This window comes from Molossus molossus, unplaced genomic scaffold (assembly GCF_014108415.1).
Source record: "Molossus molossus isolate mMolMol1 unplaced genomic scaffold, mMolMol1.p scaffold_m16_p_8, whole genome shotgun sequence".
NCBI lineage: Eukaryota > Metazoa > Chordata > Mammalia > Chiroptera > Molossidae > Molossus > Molossus molossus.
In genome coordinates this window covers 105424116-105440782 of record NW_023425402.1, presented here as the reverse complement: position 1 = coordinate 105440782, position 16667 = coordinate 105424116, and the positions used below count along the sequence as shown (strand labels likewise).

The 16667-nt window shown below is 43.8% G+C and overlaps 1 protein-coding gene across 1 annotated transcript in view; it reads right to left on the bottom strand.

Annotated features, from left to right (window-relative positions):
• TULP4 (TUB like protein 4) overlaps nucleotides 1–2366 on the bottom strand; it is a 241134-nt gene extending 238768 nt beyond the window's left edge. Inside the window, exon 1 of the mRNA XM_036247847.1 lies at nucleotides 2322–2366. The gene's annotated coding sequence lies outside the window, so the exon portion shown is untranslated. The remainder of the gene's footprint in view (nucleotides 1–2321) is intronic.
• Between the last annotated feature and the right edge of the window lie 14301 nt (nucleotides 2367–16667).

The window sequence follows — 16667 nt, the reverse complement described above, 5'->3', positions numbered from 1 at the left end:
CATCCACAGAAGGGAACAGGAAAGACTATAATTGATATTGTAAATGCAGTGGAAAAGATGAAGAACAACATCCTAGCTTAGCCATTACACAAGGCAGGCACTCAATAAACATTCCTGAATACCAATACTCAGTGAATCTGCAGTAAAACCAAAAAGAAAACTGCATGTTGCCCTCTGTCTTATACACTATCTAGTGAGAAGGTTGAAATCAGCCTGAAGGAAGGCTGCCGTCTCTACTGGTCTTTCATTACTTGGGATTTCAGCATCAATGTTGGATGGTTCAACATAAAACAGGTTCCATGTACTAAGTATCCTTTTATGGGTTAAAAGAAATTTTTTTTCTACTTAGAATTTTGGTGGGGGAAATAAATGTGAATAACCAAACTGCCACTCTTATACCTCCATATGAAAACTAGAAAGTTCAATACAATATACATGTCTTTTATAAATGAAGTTGTCCTTTTAAAATATATAGTAACAAATATATTACATTATGAGTTCTCAGGCACAGGAAGCAATCCTGGCTTTCCATTCTGCTCTCATGTCTGAAAGCTCCATTGTGTTAAAATGTGTTCCCTATATGATCCCTGTAACTCAGTATTACATACTTCAAAATCTAGAGGTCAACAACACCTCCATCATATGAAAACATTGCTACTTTCACAACCCTTACTAAGACAAAGCACTTAAAATTCTTAAAGAAAATGCACATCTTCCAACAATTCTTTCATACAAATCCAGTACTAGTCTTAAATTGAGGAACTAAACACTAGATGTGGCTACTCACGATTTATTCATATACTCATTTCCACAACAGTAAACTATGAGGTCCTCGCTGCACAATGTTGACACGGGCTTGCAAACTGCCCTGCCAGACAGCCAGGAGACTCGTGGTGGCTCTCCTAATTGCAGTCTGGCTATGTGCAAGGTGCCTTGTCACTTCACATTCATCACAACCTCAACCCTAGCAATCTGGTGCTGTGGGGGCTGGTGGTGACTATTCCCCAGGGCCACAGCACCATTCCCAGTGGCCTTGCCTGCAAGAAACAAACTGCAACTACTAAGAAATGGAAACCCGAGACACAGAAACAGAGGCATGAAGAAAGGAACTCCCCCCTCACACACACACACAGAGGGATATTTACATTTTTCAAACCCTTAGAAATAAATTACTTTCCCTGTGCTTTTTTAAAAACCTGCCTACTGGGTAGCCTTAAGTAAACCTGCTGAACTACTGCAAAATACCAAGAGGAGGAGTCCCCAAATAGAAAAATCCAGGAAACAAGCTCCCTGCAAGGGGAGTTCATTGTCCCCAAGGAGAGAAGTGTTAGACGACTTCCTGATCACTATGGCAATTTAGCAGGTAAGTCACATCCCTCCACAATCGGACCGGGTCACCCTCATTTCCTTCCACAAAGCTTGACGGCCCTCACCTTTCCACCCTTGAAGCGATGTGACAGGGAGAAGCAGACACCCCTCCCTTGCTCACGTCCAAGCGGGTCAAACTTCAGACCCAGCAGCAAGCACTTTGTTTTGAAGCGCAGCGAACAGAGGAAGGGTTGGCATGCTGAGCGGAATCTCCCGATGTGCCAGAGGAAACGGCACAGACCAGACAGCAGAAGCGCCAGCATTTCCATGCAGCTGCCACGACAGGTGACCGGGCCGCTTTGCAGACACCCCGCTCGCCCGCCGCCCGCCCGGGGGTTCACGCGGGTTTCACGGGGGTGGGCGGGCAGGAAGGGGGCCGAGGGAGGAGGGCAGACTGGGGGACCAGAGGGTGGGCAGGGGCCGAGGGAAATCCACTCCATCCAGACGCTGGGGAGGAAGGGGAGGAGCACAGCCCCATCTCCCCGGGGAAACCGTTTTCAGGGATTTTCTGGCTCCACAAGTAAGAAAAAAATGGCTCCAAGCCAAACGCCTCCTGATTTACACACACGCACACGCACACCAAGCTCCTCTTTCGCCCCATTTTCTGATGCGCTGAAACAAAAGGCGAAAACAGCTAACCAGTGGCCAGCGCCGCCCGGAGTCCGGGTGCCGCCAGCCTCTTCCCCGCGCCCTCGGGAGAGACCCCCGAGCGGCCGCCCGCCGCCCCCGGCCCCCGGCCTCCCGCCCAGCCCGGGGCGCTGCCGCCCTCCTGGCCGGGCCGCCCGCCGCGTCCCCCGCCGCGCCCGGCAGAGGGGCCTGGCCGGGGCTCGGGGCCCCTGCGCCCGCCTCGAGGGTACAGGCGCCCGGCTCGGGAGGGCGCCCGGGCGGCGCTCGGGCTCGGGCTCGCCGCCTCCTCGCACCGAGGGCGTTGGTGACAGCAGCCCCCGCCTCACCTCCAGGCGGCCGTGCGGCGGCCCGCGCTCCTCCGCGCCTCTCCGCCTGCAGCAGCCCTGCCGCCTCCTCCCCCCGCGTCTCGGTCGAGTCTCCGCCTCCCTCAGCCGCTGCCGCCGTTGGGCCCGGCTCCGCGCCACGTGACCGCGCCACGTGACCCGCGCCGCTGGCAGGCGCCTCCGCGGCGGCCTCGCGCCCTCGCGCCCTCGCGCCCTGCTGTTCACGCCCGCCCGCCTGCTCCTGGGGGGCCCCCCCCCCCGCCACATCCCCTCGCGCCCTGCCGTTAACGCCCGCCCGCCCGCCCGCTCCTGGGGGGGCGGCCCCGCCACATCCCCTCGCGCCCTGTCCCCGCCCGAGCTGCTGCCCGCTCGCCACCTGCTCCCCCTGCCGGGACCCCCGCTCCGCGGACCCTCCGGCCCCGACGCGCATCCCGCAGCCCTCGTGCCTCGCGGCTACTCCGAGCGGACAGCCGTGAAGACAGCTCAACTGGGGCAGCCGCCCCCGCCCACCAGAAGCCCGCCCCACCCGACGGGGTCCGTGTTGGGGCGCTGTCCGAACTTCGTGGGAGCCGGAAGTGGACGCCCCCGGCTGACCTGGGGAGCCGCTCGATCCCACATTCGCTTGTACCGAGAAGCCACGCATCCCCCGGTGAAGACCGTCGCCGAAGCGCCTTTGACGGGACGGCCTCAGAGCCCCTTGTCCAGCGTCTCGCGGAGCAGGGGCTGGGTGGCGTCGTCTCGCGGCGGGAGCGTTCGCGGCCCGCCCCGCCCCCACCCCCGCCCCCGCCCCCGCCCCCGCCACACGGGGCACCTGCCGGGAGGGGGACTTGCCGCCCTTCACTGCCCGTCGAGTAGAAGACTTCACTGCTTTGCGGCTGGTGTGGCGACCCGCCTGCGCACCTCTTCAGGATCCCCTGCGTTCCCCCTTGCCCGGAGCCGCAGAATGCTCCCGAGTGAAGTTAGCAGCCGCTCCCTGTAAGCCGTCAGAACTTTTCCCATTTGCCCAATGGCCAGATTTCTCAAATCAGCTTCAGATGGAAGAACTCCGGCTTCTGTGAATTTCTGGATATCAGAAAGGACAGGAGAGTTAGACCAAGAGTCTTTAAATTCTGAAATTCCATGCCTAAGATTTCTCAAGTGTTGGCAAGTTCTACCTAGATTGTTAAAAAAAAAACCTGATTTTTCAACAAGCACTATTTGCCTCATGCATAGATGCTCGTAAGTATAATGTATGTAATAGAAGTATTTATATCAGCATTATTTTATAACAATATAACATCCCTAAAACTAATTTTGAACCCTTTAACAACAACAACAAATACATTTAGCTCTTAGAGTATTTTAAACATAAAAGAAAATCCTCACTCAATTCAATGTAATGAGTACTATCCTTCAACTGAAAGTTCAATATTATGCTAAACATGGTGGGGGAACCAAAGGAAATAAACAAGGTAGCTTTACCTTCAAAGTGCCCCTCCCACCCCACCCCACCCCCCATCTCTCTCTCTCACACACACACACACACTGGAATAGGGAATCAAAGCCTGGAGAAAATTTTTAAAATCTGATACTACTATGAGACTTTAAAGAGTTACTATAAGTAGTAAAGATGAAACTGCATTGGAAAAACTTCCTTAATTTAATAAATACAATCTATATAACAGTATAAAAATTATTTCAGAAATACCATCAAGATTGGATAACACAGATGTTCTTTCTTATGCAAAAATATATATATATATTAACCTTGAAACCACTTTTCTCCTAATAGCATAGTTTTCCCTAAGGCCCACATGTGTAAACTGTTATTCAAGCATGGTTAGGCGCACATGTAGCCAACCCTCAGCACATCTGTAAAAGCCCTCAAGTTTGTTTTCTGTCTCTGTGGTTTCCCACAGTGTCCATGGTTATGTGAATGGTCTTTGGAGCAAGTGTCTTCATTGAAATCCTGCTTCTACCACATACAAAGAAGTGATTCCCACTCAGGGCACATGCCCGCGTTGTGGGCTTGATCCCCAGTAGGGGGTGTGCAGCGGGCAGCCAATCAATGTTTCTCTCTCACATCACTGTTTCTCTTTCTTTCTCTCTCTCTAGAAAATCAATGAAAACATATTTAAAAAAATAATAATAGCTCAGTTTTATTAAATACTTCCCATGGACTTAACACTGTGCCTTGTTTGTTCATATTTTTACTATTTTTTCTGTTCCCTGTGACTTTTGGTGGGTGCCTTCCATCCCCCATCTTACCCATCACCATCCCTTAGGAATCTATTCTCTCTCTGCCTTTTGAGGATGAAAATGATTTTCTTATTTTAACTTGAAGGCTTGTTTATAGCAATCTATTAAATATGTTGTGAATCTACATTTTAAGCTTTAAAAAAAGTCTAATTATGAAATGAAAATGATTGCCTCTCATTTGGAAATCTGAGACAACTGGAAGCCATTAGAAAGTAGACTTGGCAATGGGGACCCTTCCACCGGCCTTTGAAATCCCACTCATCCAACAATTCTCAATTTGTTGTGTTCAAAAGACTTTTAAATATTAGAAAATTTGGCAATACATTTGAAGAAATTAAACCAATCCATAATAATTGTTATATAGCAATTACTAGAAGAAAGTGTCTCTCATTCTTGACTGTGACTTATTAACTGGATGTCCTTTAGCTCTCAGCTCAAGGTTGAGACAAACTTCTTGCTACCCTGGTCAAGCTCCCAAAAGTTCTGAGAGATACGTGACTTTCTTGAAAAATTATACTATCCTTACATCTTATCTTCCTTGCCTTGGGTCATACAGTGAGCTCAGAGCTCAAATGGATCTGATAGGCATCTTGGTGACAGTCTGACTATTAGGTTGTGACGTAAATGTTTTACACTCATCAACATTTGACTGTGCACTTAGGAAGAAGTGTGGGCCTAGCTCAGCACTGAGCACTACTATATGTGACTGTAAGGTTGGGCCCGAAGAAATAAGGCATCAGAAGTCACAGCTGGGTGCCTGGGTTGGTCTCTACTCTCCCCGCATCATGTTACTCTAAGACTTCCAGATACTGAAGATCCAGAAGCTCTTCTCTCAAGGCCTCTTTCCTACCTTTCTATCACCCAGCATCCTGGGTTACATCTTCCCTTCTTCCTGGCAATGACATAATTCAGAGCACAAAGTTTCTGATAACTCAAGCACTTCAGCCACCAAGACTTTCAGCACAGGAATCGGGAAACTGGATCCTGGGTATAGGAATATGGAAAGTGTCCATGGCAAAGAGCTAGAACTTTTGGAGAATAAGATGCAAGCCTTTTGTCAATATATCCTGATCCTGTCTGAGTAGGTGAGTGTAGTTGGGTACGATTTTTTCTTCAAGCAGAGTAGTCAGTGGTCTTCTGAAAGGGACTGAAGTGGCTTTAGTTCAGCAACTATTAAATATTAAAGTAGGTAGCCCTGGCCGGTTTGGCTCAGTGGTTAGAGTGTTGGCCTGCAGTCTGGAGAGACCCAGGTTTGGTTCCCGCTAAGGGCACGTACCTTGGTTGCAGTTTGTCCCTGGCCCTGGTTGGGTCGTGTGGGTGGCAGCCACTCGATGTGTCCCTTTCACGTCGATATTTCTCTGTCTCTTCCTCTCTCTCCCTCCCACTCTATCTGAACAAAGAATGAAAAAATGTTCTCGGGTGAAGGTAAAAAAAAATTAAATTAAAAAAATATTAAGCCCTGGCCGGTTTGGCTCAGCGGTTAGAGCGTCGGCCTGTGGTCCTGAGAGACCCGGGTTCAGTTCCTGCTAAGAGCGCGTACCTCGGTTGCAGTTTGTCCCCGGCCCTGGTCGGTTGTGTGGGTGGCGGCCACTCGATGTGTTTCTTTCACATCGATGTTTCTCTCTCTCTCTCTGTTCCTCTCTCTCCCTCCCACTCTACCTGAACAAAAATGAAGGAATGTCCTCGGGTGAGGATAAAAAAATAAATAAATAAAAAATATATATATTAAAGCAGGTAGACACCATTGTCTTGGGTAAGCTTTTTGTTTTTCCTGGTAATGTCCTAAAACTGACTCACCTTCTAAAATGCAGAACTGGTTTCTGGGAGGAGGAATGATCTATAAAGAGATTAATGATCCACCCTAAGGCCAACCTGCAGGCCCAGGCCTGGGATGCCTCTGGTGGGAAGGCACTGAGTGGAGGGAGAGCAGAGCAGATAGGATCTGGGGCTGGTCAGGAGAAGCTGGCCTGGACACCCTGGGGCTGTGTGATAAAGCCAGTTTTGACGCAAACATCAAGAGGCTGCTGCCCTCTGGGAAACTGCTTGGATAAGAGCCCTGGAGTTGGGAGCAGAGGGCTGTAAAGCTTGAGACTGAAGATGGTTAGGATATAAGGCTTATAGCTGACGCATAATACAGTGAAACTGACTTTACTCAAATATCAAACATCTCAAACGCATTGAGCTTATCTGTTATTTAGATATAACCTGTTTGTTATATCTTGTTTTTGTTTTAGCCACCACATGGAAGAACCAGTAGAACTGAAAAACAGACAGGGTCATGAGGCCTGGGTTGTCTTCCAGGCCACTACTTGGTGACTGAGTTTGGCCACATTACTCCATTTCTCCGGCCTTCATTCCTCAGTCTGTAAAATGGAGAAGGGGGTATTGGTCCCTGTTCCTTTCCAACTCTAAAGTTCTGTAGCTTTTTCCATGAAATTGTTCTGGGAAAAAAGACATGGGGCCCTTTCCTAACCCATGGCTTCCCTATTGTTTGGAATATTTATACCAACCTACCACAGAAATATTTCATTTTATTAAGCCACGTGAACGTGAAGAACAAGGTTAATGACAATGGGCTGGGGGCTCGGCTGTATGCAGTTTTAGACCTCAGTACACTTCTGAAAATATCAAGTTGCAAAGTAAGTTTGCAAGGGGCAGACCTCCTCAGTTACATTTACTTCCTCCACAGCAAATTTATCCAATTTATGTCTCCTTAGCTAGGAAGGCTATAGGGAGAGAGACAGCATTTTAAAATTAAATTTCCATCTCTACCCCATTCTTTCCTTTCCTTTCCCTCCTCCCTCACCCACCTTTTTCTTTCCTTGACCATGAAACCTAAAGACACTTGATAAATAGTAAAAGGTTACTAACAGGACCAATGTTCAAGTATTTGTCTATTTTGGAGATGTCTAACAAGTTTTCTGAGAATGTAAGTGTAGCAAACACAGTTGTACCAACAGCCATTCTTCCTTGCGTGCTAGTGAACCCCCGTTTCTTAAGCTATCTGTGCCCTCCACATGCCAGTGTGCTCCAGGAATCTGAGCCACCCCTGACCTCCTGGTGGGTCTGAGCCAGGGATTCTCACCCTGGTTCCCTCGACCTGCAGCAACAGCACCTGGGCATTGTTAGAAATGCACATTCTCAGGCCACCCCAAACTTCCCAAATCAGAAACCCTGGCATTGGGGGCTGAGCAATCTGTTTTTGTTTTCGTTTTTAATCCTCACCCGAGGACATTTTTGCATTTATCTTCAGATAGAGCGGGAGAGAAAGAGGAGAAAAGAGACAGAGAAATATGGATGCGAGAAAGACACATCAAGTGGTTGCCACCCACACGACCGCAACAGGGGCCAGGGACAAACTGCAACCAAGGTATGTGCCCTTAGTGGGAACCGAACCCAGGACTCTCTGGTCCGCGGCTGACGCTCTAACAGCTGAGCCAAACTGGCCAGAGCCGGGCTGAGCAATCTGTGTTCTCACACACGCCGCAGAGGATTCTGAGGCACAGAGAATCACTGGTAGAAGCCAATCCTGCCAATCCTACTCTTTCCTTAGACATCGAGGCCATTTCCATCAGTTATTCACCAGGGCAGCCTGCTAGAGAAGCCTTCTGGAAATAACTCCTTTGTTCTAAAAAGAAAGGGATCTGTGGAGTCTGTTTTATAATAATACTAAGATGTCATTTGCATATTTCATTCAAATATGAAGGTACACAGGTCTTTTCCAGAGCTTACGTGATGTGCGAGACACAGCAGACTGAGTGCAGACTGAGAGCCTGTCTGCTCTCGAGTAAGCCAGAAATTAAAAAGGTTTTCAAAAGATGTAAAACAATGCCACGCTTCTCACTAGAATTATTTTATAATTTTTTTTTTGGTATGTGCCCCTAGCGGGAACCGAACCCAGGACTCTGGTCTACAGGCTGACCCTCCAACCTCTGATCCAAACTGGCCAGGGCCTCACTAGAATTTTTTATATTAAAAGATATTTTTTTTCGTGAAAGTATGTGATTTATGTTAACACATAAAGATTTATTATAAATGAATTAATGTTTTTTTAATTTTCTCAGTTTTGACTTATAAAATGGTAAATATAAATAGACATAACCCACATTATTATTTTTTTAAGCTCTTTGAGGCTTTGGGGTCCTTAATTTTTGAGAGTGTGAAGGGAAGAATCCTGAGTAAGTCCAAGGACTGCTTTTTGGGATGTGGATATGGCAGCTGGGGCTGCTGCTGTTGTCTTGTGACCACGAGAGGAGCCAGCCTACACAGGGAAGATGGTGGGGCAGAGAGAACTGGCCTGTGAGGCGGCTTTGACCCACTGAGGTCCCAACCCTGGTTTGTATTTACACACTTTTACTACCTTGGAACTTCTTGTTCTCTGTGATCATAAATCCCCTCTTGCTTAAACAATTTTAGGTTGGTTTTCCTCTTACTAGCTGAAAAAAATCTTCCCAGATGTTTACCAGTAGGACTGATGGATATAAATATCAAGTCATACCTATATATGTAAGCATTAAGCTCCAAAGAAAATCACTTATTAAATACTCAATTTTTGTTAATATAAAAATAAGGTAGAGAGTGTCTGAAAGATTTAAATACTTAAGTACTATTTAAGTATCAGACTATAAATGAAATGAGTCCCAGCAGTGATTTACCTACATTGAAGTAAACTTAATCAAATCAAAATAATGCAAGTTTGGGATATTGTAGCAGAGATGGGTAAATTGTCTGCCAAAAGCGTTTTTCATATGGTAAGAGTTATAACCATGAAGTCTCTGCCCAGACAGGAATGACATTTCCTAGTGCCCTGCACACAGACACCACCCCACTCCTCTGTCCGGCCTCAGATGGGTCCATATGACTGATACTTACCAATGGAATGTGAGAAGAAGCAATGTGTGTCACTTCTGACCAAGGCAGGTAAGAGGTGGTTCTCCACCTGTCTCTTCCCCTGGCTGCCAGCTAGATGCCAAGAACTTGAGACCCCAGGGAACAAAGCCACCAGATGGAAAAGACCTGGATTTCTGAATCATTCATGACAGAGAGCTGACCACCAACAAGAAATGCCTATGTGTGACTGCTAATGGAGTACAAAATAAATTTCATTGTGTTAAATTTTAAAAACCTGCAGCTAATTTTAACATAGATACTAAGCTATCTTTAAGTAGGCATCAGATAAAACTTTGACCTTAGGAGAAAAATGATTAAGTCTGAAGTTTACTACTATATCCACATCTCTAGTGTCTAGAGCAGTGGCAAGTAGTGATTAAAATGACTAATTGAATGAATGAATGAATAAACAAATCTGGATGGATGGATGATGAATTGATGAATGAATAAATTAGGTGTTTGTGTGAAAGCTATGGTTTGGAATAAAAGAATACTAAACATTTGTGGGAAAGTTTCACATGTTAACTAGTATTTATTTCTGGATATTTTAAAGGGGTAACTGGAGGTATTCGAGAATAAATAGATTGGGCAGCTACTTGGCAGCTTTGTGAAATGGGATAGAGAATGTTCACCGGGCGTGGTGGCACGTGGCTGTAGTCCCAGCTGAGGCTGGAGGATCGCCTGAGCCCAGGAGTTCTGGGCTGTAGTGTGCTATGCCGATCGGGTGTCCGCACTAAGTTCGGCATCAACATGGTGATCTCCCCAGAGGGGGGGACCACCAGGTTGCCTAAGGAGGGGTGAACCGGCCCAGGTCAGAGAATGTTCAACTTGGAAAGCTGATTGGACTACTTTTGTCTTGATATTCTCTGATTTTGATTTCTTTTTCCTTTATTGATTTTAGAGAGAGGAAGTGAGGGAGAGAGAGATAGAAGCATCAATGAGAGAGAACATCAATTGGCTGCCTCCTGCATGCCCCCCACTGGGGATCAGGCCCACAACCTGGACATGTGTCCTGACCGGGAATCAAACTGGTGACCTCTTGGTGCATGGGTCATTGCTCAACCACTGAGCCACACCAGCCGCACATTTTTTTGTTGTTGTTAATCCTTACCCTAGGATATTTTTCCATTGATTTTTAGATAGAATGGAAGGGAAGGAGGGGGGAGAGAGACACACACACATTGATTGGCTGTCTCCTGCATGACCCCGACTGGGGCGCGGGATCGAACCTGCAACCCAGGTACGTGTCCTTGACTAGGAATCGAACCCGAGACCCTTCGGTCCTTGGGCTGATGCTCTAACTGCTGAGCAAAACTGGCCAGGGCATTCTCTGATTTTTTGTTTTGTTTTTTTATCCTCACCTGAGGACATTTTTTTTTTTTTTTTTTTTTTTTTTAATCCTCACCCGAGGATATTTTTCCATTTTTTGTACAGATAGAGTGGGAGGGAGAGAGAGGAAGGGAGAGAGAGTGAGAAACATCGACGTGAAGGGACACATCGAGTGGCTGCCACCCGCACGACCAACCAGGGCCGGGGACAAACTGCAACCGAGGTACGTGCCCTTAGCGGGAACCGAACCTGGGTCTCTCCGGACCGCAGGCCGACGCTCTAACCGCTGAGCCAAACCGGCCAGGGCCTGAGGACATTTTTTTGCATTCATCTTCAGTCAGAGCAGGAGGGAGAGAGGGGGAAGAAAGAGAGAGAAACATCGACATGAGAGAGACACATCGAGGGGTCACCACCCACACGACTCCAACCAGGGTAGGGACAAACTGCAACCGAGGTACGTGCCCTTAGCGGGAACCAAACCTGAGACTCTATGTTCCGCAGGCCAACGCTCTAACCTCTGAGCCAAGCTGGCTAGGGCTGATCTGTTTAAATAAAGTGATTAATAAAGTTAAGGACCCTATAGTTAGCTATTTTAATAATGAGTACTGTCTTTAGGTTTTTAAATTATAATTTTAAGAAGTACAAATATATGAGATGAAAAATCCATATCTCTAAATGCTGTTCATATCATACAGCAAAGTAATCATTATAAATTAAGTATATATAATTATGGGCAAGGTACCCTACAAGAAATCATTAGCTTCTGGATTCTGGGCTTGCAAACCTAAACACGTAAGAGATAATAATGAATATCAGCTGGTATGACATTATGAAAAATATTTTGTTTTATTATTATATTTAAGAAAGACTTAGATCTTATATGAAAAATTTCAGAGGATGAGGAAGAAAATGTACATTGACATCCATTTATTTCTCTAAAGAAGAATTCTAAATATTAATTTTATTTGTCTTCATAAAATTGAAAGATAGAATAGGAAGTTGGCTTGGAGAAAGAAGACAACACAAAGTCCACAGGTTGGATAGTTTTCCTAGAAGTGATTCTATCATGTGTGTGCAAATATATATAAATGCGGGTCTTAAATGGTACATACGTTCTGCTAACCTTGCGGCATCTCCTGAACAATAGAAGAGATGCTGTGAAGAAGTAGACTAGTTGCCTAGCAACCTGAAATTAGTGAGACATGTCCCCTTTCATTGACTTGATTTTAAATCAAGCCCTTCAAGGGCAACTATGAGATAAATGACAAAAATATAAAAACTCATAATGCTAGCATTACACAATGAGCTTAAGGAACAACGCTATATATTAGGATATTGATATTGGATGAAAAAATATTAATTTTAGTCTAAAATACTCTATATTTTCCCTGTGGTGATTAAACTTATTTACAATTGTTCTTGCTAAAGTGGTAACTATCTGAAGAGTTAGATATGTTAATTAGCTCAAGTGTGGTGATTATTTCACAATGTATATGTATATCAAATCATTAAATTGCATACCTTAAATATGTGCAATTCTTCATGGTCAAATATACCTCAATAAAGACAAAAATAGCACTTCTGAAGACAGCGTAGGTTAAGAACAAGTCAAAAGAAAATTGAATATTTTGAATATTTTGAATTAATAAAAATGAAGACAGAACAACAAAAATGGCTCTTGTGATGAAGACAGCTCTCAAGAGTCTGTGTGGACATTTTCTTTCTGTTTAGTAGTAAAGGACATATGGAAGCATGGAGTAAATTTAAGGTCTGAGGCCACGAAATCCTTTGTAAAGCTTTCTATACAGTGACCTCAAAAGAAGAAAAAAATATATAAAGATACTGTTTGTAATCCCCAAATATGGATGTCTAAAAAGTTTTTTAAAATTACTTTTTTTTTGCCAGTACAAAGGAAATACATTATTTTTCTAGTAGAAATTAAGTCTGAAATCTAAGTCAAGTTCATTTATTCCAATATACTGCTTCTCAGAAAAAAATATATGTAGTTTTTAGCAACATTTTATTTCTCTAACATGACACAGAGAGCAAAGGAAGGACAAATTCTAGGTCATGGAAGGTCTAAATCCCCACAGCTGAGATAATATTGTCATTTCAAACTCTTGGTCAGAGCTCCTCCTACCGGAATGACTTATTCAGTACATGATACCAGCAAGATTCAAATTTTTAACAGATGTTAACACTGTGTCACACATTCAGTAGGTCACAAATTTCTTCTTTGTGGCAGAAGGAAAGATTTCACATTAAGTGCTAATTTTAAAAAATCCATACTACATCTTCCATTTGCCTTATAACTTGTATGTACTGAGATTTGGCTTAACATTTGCACAGGACTTATGACCCACCTGGCAATATTCTAAGTGTTTAAAAATATTCATTTAATCCTAACAACTATATGAGGGAGGAACTGCTATGATCTTTATTTTATGAGTAAGGTAACTGATGTACTGATGGATCTATTTCCCGTGTAGTTGAAATTTTATTGATATTGTAAATGGTATTTCTACAATTTTATTTTCCAGTGTTTCATTGCTGGTATAGAAAATTTGACTTTTGTTTATTGATCCTATAACTTTGTTAAATTCAACTGTTGTCTTTTCAGATTTTGTAAGGTTTTCAACATACAAAATTGTGTTGCCTGTGAATACGACAGTTTTACTTCTTCCTTTACAATCTACATACCTGTTATTTTTCTTGGCCTATTGTATTGTCCAGGACTTCAGTAAAATAATGATTAGAAATGGTAAATTGGATATTCTTGCCTTGTTTTCAATTTTATGAGGGGAAGCATTTTTTTTTTTTTTTTTTGCTATTATATACTAATTGTAGTTATTTCAACAGATGCACTTATCAGAATGAAGAAGTTCCCATATTTTTCTAGTTTGTAGAGAGATTTATTTATTTATCATGAACGAGTGTTAAATTTTGTCAGATACTTTTTCTGCATATATTTCATGATATGGCTTTTCTCCTGTATAAATTCTATTAATGTAGAGTCATACCAGTTGATTTTTGAATGTTGAAATAACCTTGCTCAAATGGTCATGATGCATTATTCTTACTATGTATCGCTGATTTTTAAAAATATATATCTCCTTGTTGTATATTGCCAGATTCCTTTGGGTAATATTTCATAAGGATTGTTGTATCTATTCTCATGAGAAATTTTAATTGATAATTTTTCTTGTAATATTTCTCCAGGTTTGGTGTCAGGGTATGTCAGCTTCATAAAATGAGTTAGGACGTGTTCTCTACTATTTTCTCAAAGAGTTTGTGTAGCCCTGGCTGGTTTGGCTCAGCGGTTAGAGCGTCCACCTGCGGTCCGGAGAGACCCGGGTTCAGTTCCCGCTAAGGGCACGTACCTCGGTTGCAGTTTGTCCCCGACCCTGGTTGGTCGTGCGGGTGGCAGCCACTCGATGTGTTCCTTTCACATCGATGTTTCCCTCTCTCTCTCTTCCTCTCTCTCCCTCCCACTCTATCTGTACAAAAAATGGAAAAATGTCCTCGGGTGAGGATTAAAAAAAAAAAAAAAAGAGTTTGTGTAAAAGGGTGTAAATTTCTTCCTTAACTGTTTGATAGAATTTCAAATGGGCCAGGAGTTTTATTTGTGGGAAGATTTTTTTTATTAAACATTCAATTTTTTAAACAGTATAAGGCTATTCAGCTTTTCTACTTTATCTTGTATTGATCATTTATTTTCTCAAGGACTTTATATACTTCATCTTAATTTTCAAATCAATTGGCATAAAGTCCTTTGTAATTCTTTCATTATGCTTTTACTCTTCAGGAGCTATAATGATGCCCCTCTTTCATTTCTGGCATTTCTAATCTCTGTTTCTTTTCTTTCCTATCCATTGAAGTACACTGAGACTTGTTTTAGGAGGCAGCATGTGCTGTGTGTGGTGACAGAGCACAGATCCATAGGTGTTGTCACCAAGTTGGATCTTGTGTTCTCCTTCAAAGGGTAGCATATGATAAAGATAGAGGAGTGAAGGGATTCCAAAATGGTGGCAGATTGAATGGAAGCTACACAGACCATCTCCCAGGACCAAACTGGAATTACAACTAAAATAAAGACAAATCATTGGGAAAAGGCAACAGAAAAGCAGTTGGAGAGGACCCATAAAACCAGGGACAGGAAAAAAAGGACACTGAATCAAGTCTGGTAGGATCTGCAGAGGCGTGAGAGGGTAGGCTAGGAGTCCACAGAGAGCAGCTGTTTTAGCTATGCGCAGCTCCCTCGGGGTTAAAATCCCAAGCTGGCTCCACAGCACAGAGGGCTGGGACAGAGCACTAAATTAGCTACAGCCACTCACCTTGGGCTCCGGCAGTGGGAGGGTGGACTGGACTGGAACTGTGTGGACACTTGGGAACTTAGAGAGCTGGAAGGGCATTGGGAGTTTTGTGCTGAATCACTCCCTCACAAGACAGTAGCCACCTTATTCAAAGAGCCCCTGCGCAGAGCCCCAGGGAGAAGCAACAAACCCTCTCTAAGAAATTTAACTCCAATCAGCTGGGCCAGAGAAATGCAAATTGAGGCTCATTAACAGCCAGCATCTGCTCTACACTCTGGAAATCCTCTTACCCTGAACACCTGAGGGATTTTTTCATTCAGCTAAGGGCTACAACCTAAGGTTTATCAAGTAACTGAGACTAATAGCCTCCAGGCAAAAAGCTAGAAAATAACTGGACCTTTCCTGGGCTTGCAAATCTACCCAGGGAAGTAAGACTTGACAGTGGTGTTTAACGTGGGTCTTCCCACACTCATCCAAACCCAGTAGAATGAGCCACAAACAGCAGAACACCAAAGCCCACAGGGAAAATTTGGCAGGCTCCAAAACCCACTGTGATAGGCAAAATGGTGAAACAAAGAAACAAATCCCAAGTGAAAGAACAAGAGAACTCTACTGAATATGAGCTCATTGAAATGCAGTTAAGCAAGTTATCAGAGGTAGAGTTCAGAGCAATGATAATGAGAAAGCTCAACAGCATGAGTAAAGAGCTCAGCACCATGAGTAAAGATATAGAAACATTGAAAACCAACCAGTTGGACATGAAGAATGACATAGCAGAAATAAAGAACACATTGGAAGGAATAACCAGCAGAGTAGAGGAAGCTGAGGACCAGATCAGTGAATTAGAAGACAGGGTAGAAAAAATCACCCAATCAGAAAACCAAAAATAAAAAACAGTTTAAAAACAGGAAGACAACTTAAGAAAACTGTGGGACAACTGGAAACGTAATAACATTCGCATTGTAGGAGTTCCGGAAGAAGAAGATAAGCAAGGGTTAGAGAATATATTTGAAGAAATAGTGACAGAAAACTTCCCTAACTTGGTGAAGGAAAAAGGCATTCAAGTTCAAGAAGCACAGAAAGCCCCAAGTAAGAAGAACCCAAACAGGCCCACACCAAGACACATAATAATTAAACTGCCAAAAATTAAAGACAGAGAGAATCCTAAAGGCAGCAAGAGATAAGCAACAGGTTACCTACAAAGGAACCCCCATAACACTCTCAGCTGACTTCTCAACAGAAACACTACAAGCCAGAAGGAAATGGCATGAAGTAATCAAGGTAATAAAAAAGATCTGAATCCAAGACTACTTATCCAGCAAGGCTATCATTCAAAATAGAAGGTGAAATAAAAAGCTCCCCAGACAAAAAAAAAAAAAAAAGCTAAGGGACTATATTAGCACCAAACCAGCACTGCAAGAAATGTTAAAAGAACTGCTGTAATTAGTAGAAGAAATAGGAAGAAAAATATAACCACACTAAACAAAAATGGCAATAAATAAGTACATGTCAATAATAACCTTAAATGTAAATGGATTGAACGCTCTGATCAAAAGACACAGAGTAGCTGATTGGATAC